The sequence below is a fragment of the Microtus pennsylvanicus genome, chromosome 15 (genome assembly GCF_037038515.1).
Source record: "Microtus pennsylvanicus isolate mMicPen1 chromosome 15, mMicPen1.hap1, whole genome shotgun sequence".
Taxonomy (NCBI): domain Eukaryota; kingdom Metazoa; phylum Chordata; class Mammalia; order Rodentia; family Cricetidae; genus Microtus; species Microtus pennsylvanicus.
In genome coordinates this window covers 44,103,701-44,120,941 of record NC_134593.1, presented here as the reverse complement: position 1 = coordinate 44,120,941, position 17,241 = coordinate 44,103,701, and the positions used below count along the sequence as shown (strand labels likewise).

Below are 17,241 nucleotides of genomic sequence, written 5' to 3'. Positions count from 1 at the left end.
TTCTAGGAAAATCAAAATTATATCTGAGGTGAACTTTGTGTTCTTACTGCATAAGGGAAGAGCCACGGTAAGTTTTTTATTAATGTCAGCTGGAGGAAATACCGGTAAAGAGGATGATTTCATCTGGGTCTATGTGGGTTGGTATATTTTGGTGTAGTCTAACAGAATGGGAGATTTAATACTGTCTGTTAGTTTTACTTACAAGTATGGGGCAGTTCTTTTTTTGTTGTTGTTTGGCTTTTTTTTTTTTTTGGTTTGTTTGCTATAGTAACATTTGCCTTTTCTGGCTAAATAAAATTCGAAGAATTTAAGCCATGATTCACAAATTAGGGATATAATAGATTGCGACTCACTTGCTTAGTATTACTTGCAGTTGAATACAAATGAGGGCAGAGATAAGGGGCATCAGAATACCGAGATTCTGCTGCCTTGTGCAACTGTGGGATTGCTTATACAGAAGTGGGCGTCACCATAAGAAGAGGGGTGGAGACGAGTTGTGGCAAGGTTAGGGATGTGCTTCATTACTCTTCTCTGCTCAGGTCTTAGACTGAGTTGGAGGGAGTTAATTTGGTCCTAAAAGATTTTGTCCACTCTGAGAAGAATCCATGGGGTGATGCATCTCTTTTTATAATTTACTTTCTGGATTAATATCACTATATCTTGTCTGGACTCCAATGGTCCATGATTCAGGAAGTGTGATTTTCCGTAGTTTATAGCATGGCAATCCTGAATAAATGTTTCTTATTTATGCTATATTGGCCATACCATTTGTTAAAAGTCATGCAAAGGTGAAATGAAATCTGAAACACAACGTATTGAAGGTCTGGTCTTGCAGCTGATTTAGGATCCTTTTTTTTTTTTTTTCCTGTTCAGTGGTCTCTCTTCAGCTCTCTGTCTTTGCCAAAGGCCCAGTGCCCAGTCTCATCTGCCTTCCGAGCAGCTCTTTCGGCCTGCCCGCCTCACTGCCTTGAAATTCCATAGGGGAGCTCTTGTTTTGGGATGGAGTGTGATCTCTGAGACCATCCTTGATGCTGGCTGTCAAGTCAATTCTTTGCCTTTTCTTGGTTGAGATGAAGCAATATTAACCTGATTTCTTCGGGCCACTCTTATTTTCTGAGTTTTTAAAACAAGTAATGTAGTTTTGCCATTTGGTGGGGACAGGGACGATTTAGTTGTTCATTCCCCCCCACCCCACTTTTATAAAGGGACAAGCTGATGGTAGACTGATTGTAAACGGGTTGGTGGTTCTTCTTTTAGTTATGCCCCACCCCACCTCTGGTGCCTACTGAATCTTGTTTGGATACGATAGTCAAATGAACTCTTGATTTTTACTGAATGTAAAACTGTTGGCTTTGAGTCATTAGTAAATTGGGTAAAAATATTTGTAGCTTATTTTCTGTCTTCCTGGATAAGTGTGAACAGTAGAATCTGGTCTGGAAGTGTGTAATGTTGGGGGAGAAGGACCTGCTGTGAACTGTTTGTAAACTACCACCTTGGTTTCAGTAGAAGATACGGTAGGCACCTTATGTTGAGACGCTGGGGTAGCTACTGAGGATAGTGCAGTTGAAAGGTGCTGACAGGAAAGGTCAGTGCATCTGTAGAGACTTTAAGAGGGAGATTGCATTCAGCAGAATCCCTGTACCTGGAACCTGCCTGAGGTCATTTAGGCCATACCTGCATTTGAGTCCTGTTTCCTTTCTTGAGCAGAACTGAGTAGAAAGGTGTTGTAAGAGCCACTCTGTTGTGTGGGGTGGCAGGCTGCGTCACGCCACCCGGCTAGCTTTACCCAAAATAATTACACAGAAACTGTATTCTTTTAAACACTGTGTGGCCCATTAGTTCCAGCCTCTTATTGGCTAGCTCTTACATATTGATCTAACCCATTTCTAATAATCTGTGTAGCCCACGAGGTGGCTTACCAGGGAAGATCTTAACCTGTGGCTGTGTCGGGTGGGAGAATCATGGTGACTCCTGACTCAGCTTCTTTCTCCCAGCATTCTGTTCTGTTTACTCCACCCACCTAAGGGTTGGCCTATCAAATGGGCCTAGGCAGTTTCTTTATTAATTAACCAATGAAAGCAACAGATTAGAAAGAAATCACTCCCACATCAGAAAGGTTTTTCTGTTTGTTGTGAAGAAGGCTTGCAGTGGCACCTTCCCTCCATTGCTGTTAGCCACATAGAACTTACCCACTGACTGTCACCAGGTCCAGACTGACCAAGACATGTGGCATCTGGGAGAAGGCTTCATCTGTATGGGTGCCAGCATCTAACACAAGACCTGTAAATCAGTAATCCAAGTTGGTAGAGGAATTCTTTAATTAGGAATATTCATTAAAAGTTCTCATACCCTTGTCTCTAATGGTTTCTGTCAAGTGATTGCATTTGTTTGATTATATCTTTATAATTCCTTCTGTTTTGGTTGTGAGATCCCCCCCCCCCCCCCACTTCTATCCTGTTACCATGGCTCTTACAATGTTTCTGCCCAATCTCTTGTACAATGATCCCTGAGCCATAGATGCAGGAATTAGATGTATCAGTTGGGACTGGGGTGTATTTACCATTTTAGGGCACTGATAATGATCAGTTGGACTTTATGAATGAACAAGGTTTATAAAAACCAAAAGTATTTGGTAGGTAGACAACTCTCAGAACCAGAGGTTTGTGAGAACTCTAAGCAGATTGTTGCCAGCATTTATGAACCAAGTCATCAAGGTAGATGAAATAGCTTAATTGGCTCTAGTTCAGGTAGTCCTTCCTTTGGCTATAACTGTACTAGTTACTTGAGCCTAATTTGTTAACTTGTATTTGGATCTTCTGTAACAGCCAGACTCAGTTATTGTGATTAAACTTCATTGGTTTGGTCGTTTGTGTCCAGAGCAGATGCTCATTCCAAGGCCATGGCTTCCTACAAAGTTTGATTGTCTTTTGAGTAAATGTGAATTATATAAAGGTGCCGACAGTCACCCAGTCCTGATCCTTAATTCCTGCTCTGTTTCTTGTTGGTTTTAGAAGTTTGAGTCTTATGGTTTCTTTTCTGATCTAAAAACCATTAACAATATTAACAATATCTCTAATAATTGTATAGGTAATGATGTCATGGTTATAAGTAGGTTGTGAGATGGTAGTGGTGGAGAGGTGGCTGACTTGTGTTTATTATAGATTTAGGAAGAGGTGAGATTGGAGCAGGCGGCTTAAGACAAGTGTCTCGTAGACTTACAATTTTGTCCTGAGCTGCCTTCTCTACAACTCTGAAACCCGGACAATGAAACACTCCTCAGAATGGTGGCTGAATGTGTTTGAGATGGCATGTCTCAGAAGAATTCTAGGCATTAGATGAAGAGATAGGCTGTACAGCGATGACGTTTAGAAACATCTCCAGCTACAGAAGGAAGTAAACTACAGGATACGGCAACAGCACTTGAGATACTTTGGCCGTGTTGTGAAAATGATGGTTGATACCTGAAGATAGCATTGCTTGGAGGAGTGCACGGGATAAGGTGAAGAGGAAGGCCCCCAAAACGCTGGATAGACAGCATTAAGGAAAACTGTGGAACCTTGGGTATGACAATAACACAAGCTTCTAGGACTGCCCAGGATAGGAACAACTGGAGAACCGCTGTAAACAGGCTGCCCATGCATGCTTAAGCATTGTGACTGCATAAATGATGACGATGCTGATGAAATCAGAATAGGCTTAGTGACCTTAGGGCATGCTTAATTTACAGTCTAGGTGTGTTTGGAAGACAGTGTAGGAAGATACTCCACTCCTTATTCTGTGGAGCCTTTGGCTGCTACTGTCTATGGCAGAAGAGAACTTTCGTGTTTGCTGGCTACAAGTGGTAGATTATTTTGGGTTGTTAGAGTGAGAGAAGAAGCTTTGCCTGCGGAGGAGGAGGAGGTGACGTGATGATGGAGACAGGTTAGTGATCCAGCCCTCAGACACTGGGAGTCAGGCAGTACTCTCCAGCAAGCATGGCCAGCCTGTGGCTGAGCACATGTTTCTGCCACGTCCAAAGCAGCGAAGCCCCACCAGCACACTGATAGTGGTTCAGAGAAACTGGTGTGGAGCTTCTGCCGTCTAGAACCTCTGCATAAATTTGTGTTTAGTTACCAACTTTGTACTAATTTTTTTTTCCTGGCTGTTACAGGAAGCCAAGCAGATACTATGGTTACAAGGATGATCATGTTGAAAAGTCTTAGAACATCTAATCTGTTTAAATTTCTTCCTGTTTTTCATTCTGAGACAGAGTCTCACTCTGGCTGGCCCAACTACATAGATCAGGCTGGCCCAGAATGCATAGATACTAGGTCAAAGTAAACAATCCAGAATTAATTAGATCATGTTCTTAGTTGAAAGTTTGGGCACATTCATGCTTATCATGAATGCAACAGTCTGCGTAATGGATCAACAACCATAGTAACCTTCACTTACCAGCAAAATCACTTTATTTAGGCTGGTTTTCTAAGAAGTAGCCCTAACCTCTCTCGGATTTCCCTTTCTAGTCTTTGTGATGAGTAGAACCCACCCTTCAAAAGGAACCTCCCACTCCCACCAAAACCTCTTTAAGTTTAGACAGAGGAAAACTGAGGGAGATTCAGAGGTTAATATTTTGGTTGAGGTTATGTAGCCATAAGAAGTCTAGGCTTGGTCCTTAAATCACACCCCTCTTTAATGTATGACTTATGAAAAATGCACCAGTGGCTCTTTGGGGATTACGGCTAACTGCTGAGAATAGAGATATGTAGTGTTTAGTATTTGTAGACTGGGATGGCTCTTTTTCTTTGAGGGTAAGGATGGGTGAGCATAGGGATGATTGTCTCAGATTTAGAGCAAGGCTTAATTGCTTTTTTCAAAGACTCGTGTCTTTAATTATGAAGCAAGCGAAGTGACATACATTTATTATACTGTGAAGCCTTGCATCTCATCTAGTCTGTCTTGTAGCAATTGCTTCTGAGCAGATGTTACCTGAAACACCTTTGTGCAGTTGGTGGAGTGCTAAAATTTGTCATGCTTTTATTATTGTTGCCTTGAATTAACTCTGCTTTATGGCATAACTTTATTGCTGTGTCCTAGGATCTTTATATATTTATTGCCTTATAAATTGGATTTAAAATTGGCTTTTTATATAGAAGGTAAATTAACATGTATATAACTTGTTTATGTTTGCAGAATAATACAAGAAAAACAAAGCCCTGCAAGGTATTACACTACTGTAATTGTCTTTAACTGGGCACATAGTGTCATCTAAACCAGGAAGCAGGTGAATGCTGAAGAATATGCTTACTTCACACTCGTGCTTGTTTATCCCAGAGCCTCATTTGACTTTTAGATCCATAAAATATAGATTAAGCATAACCTTTTACTACATGGGATATTAAGGATCAAAGCACAGGCTCTTTTTGAACAGCATCTACAAAGGTAATGTCTTCTCAATAGCAGCAGGATAGCACCGAAGCACCTTACTATTTTGAGTAATATTTCTCAAATAGCGAGGCAACTGTTTATTATTAACTTAGGGGACAATTTGAGAGTTTAAAAACGTTTAGCATTGTTGCAGAAATGATCAGGTTCCCAGTTGTTTTTGCAGCCTTTCTAGAAGTGCTTGCTGTGGACTTTACAGCTTCCTGCCATTCTTTCTTACTGTTCTTTGTTTCGGAGGCCTGGGTAACCTGAGTGGTAAGGGCTCCCATTCGCAGGCCTTGGATCCCAGCTGGGCAGCTATGGCAGGCAGTAACTTAACCTCGTTAGGTGCCTTTCTTTCTTCACATGTGAAGCTGGGAAGTTCTGCAGATGAAAAGTTAATATGTCATAGGCCTAGAGGAGCAGCGTTTGGCTCACCGTTCCTCCTGAGCATTTGCTATTTTTAGGGTGCTACTTTTGCTATGATTGTTATAGTAATAGTAGCAGTGCATTGCTGTTTGTATTTTAGGCACATATATTGGATATTTGTCTATCTTTCTCATCCTGGAAAATCTTAGTCAAACCAGGTTTGTTCCTCCTGGTGTACAGAGGCAGAAACATTATTTTATTATTATTATTTGGCAGTGCCAGGTAATAGCAGAGGCAGGGCTGTAGTCTGACGAATGGTCAGGACCGGTGCCAAAGCTTTCTGAGGAGCGGTCCTTGTTTGTAAAATGAGGCCCATGGAGTTGTGAGAGTTATAACAAAAGGAAACGGAGCAACTGCAAATTGACAGAAAACGCCTTGATGGTCTGGAATTGTCTTGAATGATAATGAAAATAATGGTACTAATACATGTGCAGATATAAAGCAGAGCATAAGTGTACTTATGGATCTTCTGTAGCCTCAAACTAAGCCAGATTAACATATAAATCCAAAACAAAACTATAAAACCACTAAGATGCAAATTAACAGCACCATTAGTTTAATGTGATTGATGATTTGTTGCTGAAGCTAAGTCACTATTATTGGATTTAATAGTGCTTGAATCAAACAAAGATTTTCCAGTTTAGCTTTTTGCTTAATGATGAGATAAAAATGGTGTCAATACTTATCAATAGTGAAGGATGTATACAGCGATTGTCAGGTTGGTTCTAATAGGTTTCTCGGGTAAAACAGAGCCTTGCAGGCTTAAATATATCTTTATATATTTAATCATAAAAGAGACACCAGTAAGTTTTAAAACTTGAAGTTTTATAAATTCCATTGATGTTCTTTTTCTCTCCCTTTAAATTATCTTTTTGTCATTTACTTGAGGTAAGGTCTTACAGGGCTTAAAAATTAAAACTTTTTTTTTTTAAAGCAGGGTGTCATTTTCACTACTTTTCTCTCCTTTTTAAAAGTAGATCTGTGAATGGAATTAATCTTTTCTTTATTCTCCACCCTTGAGCATCCTGGTACATATTAAATAAATACTGGGCAGGATGGAGGCAATGATTTAATGTATCAAATGAGGGCATTCTTGGTGCTGAGGGATTTGAGCTGTGTTGAGGTAGGTGAGATCCAAGTCATGCCTTCATATGTTAAAGAATAGCTAAGTGCCAGTTCAGATGCCGCCACTTCCTTCAAGGACTTATGCTGTAGAATATTTTGAAAACCTTAGGTGTGTTACATGGACTAATTGTGAGATTTATAATGCATGTATTTGATGAATTTAAATTAACTTTATATGAGACAATGTCTAATGTGATCTAAACTAGCCTTGAACTTACTGTACTGCAAAAGTTGGTCATGGGTTCCTGATCTTTTTACCTCCATCTTCTAAACGTTAGCATTACAGGCATGTACTACCTCTCCTGTCTCTATTTGACTAATTTTATTGTGGACTATTTCCCTAGGATATGGGGAGTTTTGTCTTTAATTGCTTCATTTTCTCAACGTAGGCTGTGCATTTGTATCATTAAGTAAAACCTTCTAATGTTTCCATTTTTAAATAAAAGGTTTTCACATTGGTGACATTAATTATGGACGTTAGAATTAAACTGTTTTTGTTTATTGAAACTTTGGATAGAATTCAATTCATAATGACAATTACAATTCATTTTTAATGAATAATTTGACAGCCTGAGAAATGAACATAAAAAATGGAGTACATATAATCTGCATCCAGAAATCCAATGTGACAGATTCATTTCTTTATAAAGGGTGAAGGTCTCCAATTAAAATCGTGTTCTAACTTCAGTCAGTCGCCCGTCAAAGAGAGTTTTGCTCTTATTGATATGTTACCTTCAACAAGCTTTCAGTTCCTTTCTGTATATGCTCTCAAGCCTGAGGGTCCCCTTGTCTGTGGTCCCTGGTATAGTCTTGTAGAATCTGAATGCTTGCCTAATTGAGAAGCCAAGTTACCCTTGTAACTTTATACCACTTGGTTCCTTAATTCATTCATGATTAATTTAAGTTAAATGTAATTTAGATAGCCTAAATGTCCTTTTCCTTTTAATTTTTTTTTTTTTTTTTGAGACAGGGTTTCTCTGTGGCTTTGGAGCCTGTCCTGGAACTAACTCTGTAGACCAGGCTGGTCTTGAACTCACAGAGATCCGCCTGCCTCTGCCTCCCGAGTGCTGGGATTAAAGGTGTGCACCACCATCGCCCGGCCTCCTTTTCCTTTTATAAAAGGCTCTAGTGGTGTGGGGCCAAGGCACGTCAAAACTACCAGAAATTTTCATGACTGGCCTGGTCTATGGCTTTGGAGCTCCAGCCATAACAACTGTGATTTAGGCTTAGGCGGAATTCTTTTTTTTTTTTAAAATTGTTTTTATTGAGCTATATATTTTTCTCCACTCCCCTCCCCTTCTACCCTCTCCCATGATCCCCATACTCCCAATTTACTCAGGAGATCTTCTCTTTTTCTACTTCCCATGTAGATTAGATCCATGTATGTCTCTTAGGTTCTTCTTTGTTGTCTAGGTTCTCTCGGATTGTGAATTGTAGGCTGGTTTATGTCTAAAGGTCATTTATGAGTGAGTACATACTATATTTGTCTTTCTGGGTCTGGGGTACCTCATTCAATATATTTTCCAGATCATCCATTTGCCTGCAAATTTCAAGATATCATTATTTTTTTTTCTGCGGTGTAGTACTCTATTATGTAAATGTACCACATTTTCCTTATCCATTCTTTGGTCGAGGGGCATTTAGGTTGTTTCCAGGTTCTGGCTATGACAAATAATGTTGCTAAGAACATAGTTTAACATATGTCCTTGTGGTATGATTGAACATCCTTTGGGTATATACCCAAAAGTGGTATTGCTGGGTCTTGAGGAAGGTTGTTTCCTAATTTTCTGAGAAATCACCATATGATATGCAAAGTGGCTTTACCAGTTTGCACTCCCATCTGCATTGGAGTGTTCCCGTTATCCTACATTCTCTACAGCTTAAGTTGTCATCAGTGTTTTTGATCTTGGTTAGGTGGAATTCTTAATCTGTATGTGAGCTTCCAGTTTCCTATCTGTGAGATGGACTTGATCAATATCTGTAGTTTGTTGTAAAGATTAGTTGGGTTAATGTTTTTTATGACACCTTAGGCATAGTGCTTACCAGTTCATATGAGACACCTTTTACGAGTTCTGCTGTTTTTTAGGGCACTTCAGAGCATTGGCAGTCTCATCACTATGAATGTAGCATGGCATGCAGAGCTGATCATGGTGAAGGGGATCTAACAGGAACTCTGCTACTGAACGTTTTCACCTTTTTGCCTCTTACTTCCCCCTTACTCTCTTCCCCTTCATTCTTTCCTGTCAGATACTGGGATTGTGTCTAGTCACTCTGCCCTTCACTGGAGTGGGGCACATAAGATTAAGTTTAGGCCTTAGACCTCTTTTCTTCTTTTCTTCTTAATCTCATTGTCTGGCCCCTGACCTTGCCTCTCTTTCTCTGCCACCTTCCTCTGTCAACATTTGTTTCTTACTAAACCCCTACTCCTGATACAGAGGTAACCCTGGAGCTTTCTTTGATCCAGCATCCCTTCAAATTCCTTACTTCTTCCGACCTCACATAGGGTGAAATATGAATAGATAAAGTGATCTTTGGATCCCTTGTCTTGCCTCAGATCTCCACACTTGGAGGAACCTGGCAGTCACCACAGTGCTGAACCTGACTGCTGCATCCCGTTGGAAACCCTCCCTGCTATTTGACCTGCTGGCCCTATTGTATGGGTTTGAACACTTGTAGGCACGTGATCATCAGTGCTGTGGCCACCTTGCTCTGACCCTGCGCAGGGCACTGTCTTAATCACTTACTCCTCCCTCACACACTACTTTGAAGCAGGACTCTCACATAGATCTGAAGAGGCGTGGGATCCTTCCTGAGGTGTCCCAGCAGGGAACAAGACTTGATAGATTGGCAGTGTGATTGAGCCCTGAGTTTTAAGTCACTCTCTGGTCACGCCTCTCTATTTTTTCAGTGTTTATGCTACACATTATTACTTTTTTATTTCATCATTTTATTTCATCCAAATAAGCATTATTTTCTTTTTTATAAGTTTATTATGTAAGATGCCCCCCAAAGACAGCATCTCATGATCTCAGGTAGCCCACATTGTCCTCAAACTTGCTGCATTGCTGGGCTGTAGGAGTTCTAAGACCCTTCAGGGGAAGTTCTATGTTCCATAGGTCTTCATATTCCAGACCTAACAAGTGGCTTGCTAGTTTCAGGGCTTTCTCTCTATCTATATCCTGCTTGATTAGTAGAACTAAAAGACTTAAATACAACCAGGGCTATTAATATTGGAAGTATATGAAGAACTCAAAATGTGCTTTCCCCTGCTTTATTAAGGTATTCTCTTTGCAAATGTGTAATTGTTTTGATTTGGTTTAAGTGATTCAACAATTTTGAGGGTAGAAATAAAAGTATTAGTCAAATTAGGCAAGAACACTTGGAGATAATTTAGTTATTTTTAAACTATCAAAATTTTAAAAATTAATTTTATTTAATTAGTTGTTGAGGTGATTTTTTAAAAAAAATATTATGTTGAAGTGTGGTTATTTCTATGGCTTCTGCTTTATCCTGAATCAGAAAGGTACAGTTTATAGGGATTGTACTCTGCACTAAAGCTTAAGTAACACATAGTGTTGTGTGATATTATTCCTGGGGAGACATCAACAAACATCTCCTCACCCCAGGAAAGGAACCATTGTACCTAACACACTTTATCTTAATGTGTTTTTCTTCAAGATGGAAGGTTTTGATCTTAGAAGAAATTTACACATAAAATATATGTGCATATATGTGAGAAATAAAGAAACGTCAGATATTCATTTTATTTTTTCAGAGAGCAACTTCATCAAAGGGAGAAATTCTCTCATAAAATGTGCGTTCTTATCAGTTCCAGTCCATATGCAGGGACTGTGCCTTTCCCTGCAGTTCTTATCCTTGGTCCCAGAGTTGTTACTACTTAATAATCATTTGGAGGTGTGATCATCCTAAGTCTTTCACTTTTCTTTGCCCTTTAGCTCAGAAACTGCCTCATCTTGACTGTCTGTCTGGGTGTGACTGTGGTGGTCTGTCAAAGCTGCGAGGGACAGTGGGAAAGGGAATGAGCCCAGACCTGATTTATAGTTGACCTTGATTCCATCCTTAGACTGGCCACTTAGCAGCTCTGCCGCTCAGTTTTCTGACCTCTGAGATGGGGATGGTAACTGTTCTGAGGGAGCCTGGCACATCAGTAATTGCAGTGAGTACACAGAGAGTAGGGGCCATAATGATGGAAACGTAGGCTGTGTCCCATGGGAACCCAGGACTATTAGCAAGCGTGGATTCATAGTTTAGGGCCATTTGCCTTAGAGGAACAGGTCACTGTGTGGTGTCTCTTTTAAGCTCAGGAATGGGAATGGTGACCTCCAGCCCAGAACTGAAAGTGAGCACCTTCTCACCTTTCCCTCATCAACCGTGCAGTCTAACTTTGTTCATCACCAGGCATCTGCTTCTCCATTGTTCCTCTGGACAATGTGACTCGCACTGTTTTTAACTCATATAGCCAGGTCTGAGGTCTCTCAGGTCCAGGTATGCCTATATACCCATGATCAGTGGAAGAGGAGACTGATTTCCATGACTCTCACAGGTGTCCAGAGGAGAGGGGAATTAGACTGACACTGCTTGGGTTTCTATTCTGTCCTGTGTTTAACTGTGGCCAGTGAAGGCTACTGGACCCACCTTCATGACATGCGTTCTAGGGAAGGGATGGTGTGCACAATGCAAACAAATCAGCATTTTATCCACTATATACAGATGTATATATGTAGCTGGGAGGCTGCTTGTTCGTTTCCCAGCTGCTCAGACTCCTGAAATGATCACACAGAAGTCTGTATTATTGGCATACTGTCTGGCCAATAGCTTAAGCATATTCCCAGCTAGCTCCTACATCCCACACTAACCCACCTCCATTAATCTGTGTGTTACCACGAGGTTGTGCTCTACCACAAGCATCTGTCCCCAGCTGCTATGGCTACATTGCTTCTCACTAATTCCGCCTAATTTCTCCCAGCATTCAGTTTAGTTTCCCCTGCGTAGCTCTATTCTGTTAAGTCACTGGGCAAAACAGATTTATTCATTAACCAATAAAGGCTACATATAGACAGAAGGATTTCCCACGCTATTTCCCCTTTTCTATTTAAATAAAAAGGAAGGCTTTAACTTTAACATAGTAAAATTACATATAACAAAACAGGTATAAAAAAAGAATTAGTTATAATATTTATATTTACTTTATCTTTTTTCATAACTAAGGAAAACTATAATTATAACTATCTATTTTTTAACTTCTTCAAAGACCCCAGAAGGATATAATATTACCTAAATTAACAGGAAGTGCATTGTAAGCAACTTCCAAAACTCTAGAATTGACAGAGACATCTTGCCACCTGGACAGTCACCCAAAGTTCTTCAGTAATATTGCAGGCACCTATCTTCAGCCTACTGGCCCATAGTCCTCTGTCACAATTCATGGAAGGTTGGTATTTATCAAAAAGGCACATTTGATAAGAGGCGGTTAGGCAGCCCTCCTGAAGCAGGGGGGTTTGAGGGGTGAGTAGGACTGCTTGTAGGGTGACAGATGCAGCCTGAACAAAGGGATGGACCTGGCATGATCTTAGAGCGCAGAGAGAATGAAGTCGGTCCTGTTACTGGATTGGTAGCATTAGAACCTGGGTTCCAGCACTTAGGTCCTGGTTCCTCATCCTCAATAGACCAATTTATACTGCAAGCAAAAAAAGATTCATTTGATCTAGCCGTATTGGGAAGAGGAGACAAGAGGTTTCCTAACTACTCCTCTCCAAGTCTACTGCTGTGGTACAGATGTGAGACTTAGGTTTAAATTAGGCAAAAGATATTCAAATGTCTTTTGTCATTGCCAAAGTGTGGTCCTGCCTTCCATTGTCTTGGATCCAGTCTATCCAGCAAGGTGATCTATGAGATCTCAGATTTTCCCCTGGCTTCAGCCTTTTCCTTCCCCAGCAAGAGTTCCCCTGGGGAACTTCCAATATATAGGGGTGATCCATTATTTCAAGAGTCTGATAGCCAGAGGGAGCATAAACATCTCTCTAGGGTATCTTCCTTTTTCCAGAAAGGTTTATAAGACCACTTATGGAATTATTAAGGAGAGGACTAATTGCTGATGCTTCAGTAATTTGGGGATTGATGCAAAAGAGAGGTGTTAGAGCTGGAGCAGGGCCAAACAATAGCTGGTGCTGGGCTTTCTGGAGTCCTCACGGCCAGGGCTCTCAGTGTGAACATATGAGAGAGAACTTCTTAGAAATATTGCTCATAGTCTCAAGGGCTATGTTTAGACATTTGTTAAGTATTTTTCCCTTACCCTCTTTTCTTTAAACAAGCTTGGCCATTCCTTATGCCCTTTGGACTAATCCTGTATTAAAAAACCAGTTTTGTTTACAGAATTAGCTGAGTTTGTCCCAAAATTGCTGTTATTGGCTTTTAGTGTTTGGGGAGCATTTCTAATGTCTTTAGTAAATGGCTCTGGAAGCGTAACCAAACAAGCAGTGAATGTCTCTGGACAAACAAGCAGCTTAAAAGTCTCTGAAGTAAATGATTATTTAAGCACAGGAACAATCTCCCACAGTGGAACTTTTATAATATACTGATTTTATTCGACTGTTATGTATTATTTAAGTTGGTTATGTGCAGAGTGTTTTTTCAACATGTACGCTATTGGTGACTAGAAGAGTAAAAGCCCTCGTCCTTCAGTTGGTCTGGGACTGAGCTTCTGCTGCCTTCGCTGTGTGCTTTAGTCTGTACACTGGCTTGTCTGTTACCAATTCCTGCCATATTTTTTATATTTTTGGTTGTAAGCCTAGCTTTTAACTTCTCCAGACTTCTCCATTTCTCTCTCTCTCTCCCCCACCTCTATCTATCTATCTATCTATCTATCTATCTATCTATCTATCTATCTATCTATCTATCTATCTATCTATCTATGCTTTTTTTTGGTACAGGATTTTTCTGCGTTGCCCTGTCTGTCCTGGAACTCGCTCTGTAGACTGGGCTGGCCTGCTTCTGCCTCTTGGAATTATAGGTGTGCACCACTACTGCCCAGCTGCCACCTTCCTTCCTTCCTTCCTTCCTTCCTTCCTTCCTTCCTTCCTTCCTTCCTTCCTTCCTTCCTTCCTTCTTCCTTCCTTCTTCCTTCTTCCTTCTTCCTTCCTTCTTTTTAAAGATTTATTTGTTTATTATGTATACACTGTTTTGCCTTGATATATGCCTACATGCCAGAAGAGGGCACCAGATCTCTTATAGATAGTTATGAACCACTGTGTGGTTGTTGGGAATTGAACTCAGTTCTCTTAACTTCTGAGCCATCTCTCCAGCTTGCCATATTTCTTTTTAATGACCCTCTTGTGGCTATTCCTTGCATTCTAAAAACTTGTTCCCATATGTACATAGCTAACTTTTTAACACACCTGTAACATTTCCTTATCTTTTTGATGTATTTTTTAAAGTCAGATTTATACTTAGTCCCAGTTCCCATATTTATTTTTAATTTATGTGGGAGTCTGTGTGGCTCTGCACATGGGTGTACAGGTGTTCTCAGGAGACAAAGCTGTCAGATCCCCTGAAACTGGAATTACAGGAGGATGTAAGCTTCCATGTGGATGCTGGGAATGGAACCCCTGCCTTCTGGAAAAACAAGCTAGAGCTCTTAATTATTAAACTGTTTTTGCAGCCCCCATTCCTTATATCTAAAATAGCAGTGTTCCCCTCTCCTTCCTAGGTTCGGGGTTCTCGTCGCAGTCACACCACCACTTGTCCTTTCACCTTCCAACATCTCCGTGATTTTACTTGTAGTTTTTACATCTGTTTCTCCAATAGAAAACAATTTCTTGTAGGGCAAATAGCAAGAAAACAAAACTACTTTTATTGCTGAGTACCTTGTCAGAATATAGTAGTATTTAATAGACATTTACATGAACAAATAAATATTCTAGGGATCTCATTCTTTAAGAAGAATGGGTTTCTATATTGCACACTTTAAACTTTGCATTTGACTTTTGTTTTAGATGTTTGCATGTTAATTGGCACATATTTAAGAGTATATCGTTAGCTGGTAGGAACTCTTTTTTTATTTTTGTCATTGGACACTGTGTTTAGAGGACTTATCCCTTGTTCTGCACTTTGATTACTTTTTATTTGTACTGTTTTGGTTATAAGATCCTGGGCTGGGAGTAGGTGCTCCTCAATTTAATGTACTATCATGCACATGTTGACAACCTGGTTATAATGTATGATAGAAACATCAGTATTATGAGACAAAGTCTGCAAGAACCTCATTTTCTGCCTTTTATATTTTGAAATCATGTTCTCATTTACGTTATTGCATTAACAAGAAGAGTGAGCATGTTGATGTTCACCTTAACTTTCCCAAGATGGCATGATGTCGTTTACATTTACAATAAGGAAAATGATAGATTTCTTTTATATACACCATTAATAAGTGTCATAAAATAGAAAAATAAGCTAAGTCAATATATTATTGTTGCCACAGAAATTGAATTTGTGTCAAAAGGATTTGTGCTTGTGATGTAGTGATTCGTATATTTTTCTTGGAATTAAGTCTCTAGCAGGTGACAACATCAATAATTCACAGAGCCAAGGAGCTTTTTGAGATTGGTTAATTTATATATGTGAATTAAAAAAGAAATGAATAATGTGCTTAATATATTCTGACGCACTGGAAAATATGCACTAAAAACTCAGCCTATTAAAGAATCTGTGCTTCTGTCATTTATTAGATTTATATTTTAGATCTCCATTTATTCTTTTACTAATGCATGCACATTTTTATTTCTAAAGGAAACACCATATTTTTGATCTAGTATGAAAAGCATTATCTATGGTAACTTAGAGCTTTTCTTATTGTAGACAAGTGCATTGCAGGCAGCTGGGCTAATGCGGAAGATTATGAAAATCATGCTTCAAAATTTCACATCCTAGATATATAAAACAGCATCAATAAAGTCGAAATTATATTGCATATAGTTTAAAATGCACCCCCCATGTACCGTATTGCAAACATTTGCTGTACTGTAACCATACAGGGATGCTACTGAAGCAGAACATTGAGATCGTATCTTGTGCCCCACAACTCCCATATCTAACTTCATCTGGCCCCTGTCTTCTCATTACTTACACAAACTATTCTTGTTACCACAAGTTGAGTGATCAACAGGATAACAGCAGTGCAGCTACTCCCAGCCCCCTCAGCTTGTCCATCTTGTTATGTAACCTAATCAGTGGCAAGACTGGGCTGAGGAACATAATCTTGCTTCTTGAGACCTTGTGAATAGGTGATTAAGATATGTTTCATTTAAGCACAGGTGAGAAGGTACCCACCCACCTGACATCTCACTCATCTCTTACATAAACTGTTTCTGAATCAGCTTTCCTACAAAGTGGTCTCCAGGGATGCTAGTCTCTGCCATCGTCTGATTTCAGCTACTTTACGATGATGTTCTTTCCCTTGCTTCTCGACTGTTTGACTTCTGCTATGTGGCCAGCAGAGCGGGCTTTTGTGCACCAACGCTATGATTCATTCTTTCTCTTGCTTTGGGAAAAACTACGTGGATTACAGTTTTAGCTATGTAAAGTACTATTGCAATGATGCATACTTATGTCTAATCCTTTGATCCTGTGTGCTGCTTCTCAATAGAACTTTCAGTAGAATTTGCAGTTTACAGAGAATGTGTATGGGATATACTTTAAATTTTTTTTTTTTAATTTTGTATACTAACCCCAGTTCTCTCTCCCTACCCCCTCCTGGCCCTACCTCCTCCTATCTCACCCACTCATCCACTCCTCAGAAGGGTTAGAACCTTCCTTGGGGAGTCAACAAACTCTGGTATACCAAGTTGAGGCAGGACCAGGACCCTCCCCCCTATATCAAGACTGAGCAAAGTATCCTACTGTAGGGAATCAGCTCTGAAAAGCCAGTTCATGCATGCATGAGGTATGCTTTATACTCAGTTGTTCATTCAGTCAGTCTAATCAGATTTTCTTCAGGTGATGCTGGGATATAAGCAAGATTCTTCTTGGATATATGTGAAACAATACATGTGCTACTGTGTTGGCCTTGGGGATAGTCATTCTAAATTCCTGATTTGGACCAACGCCTAGGAGGCTGAAGAATTACCACAGGGACTACACGGCTTGGATAAGCTTCACGGTATTTCAGATGCTCTGGAATTAGCTGTTTTTTCTGGAGGTGTGGGCATTCCCTCGTAGGAATGTGGCAGCCTTTGCTCATATTGAATACTCTGCTGCACCACATACAAA

General features: G+C 40.0%; 1 protein-coding gene across 1 annotated transcript in view; it reads left to right on the top strand.

The window, feature by feature from the left end:
• The window catches only part of Diaph3 (diaphanous related formin 3), a 449,402-nt gene that overhangs the window by 1,257 nt on the left and 430,904 nt on the right, over window positions 1-17,241 (top strand). The window lies entirely within an intron of this gene.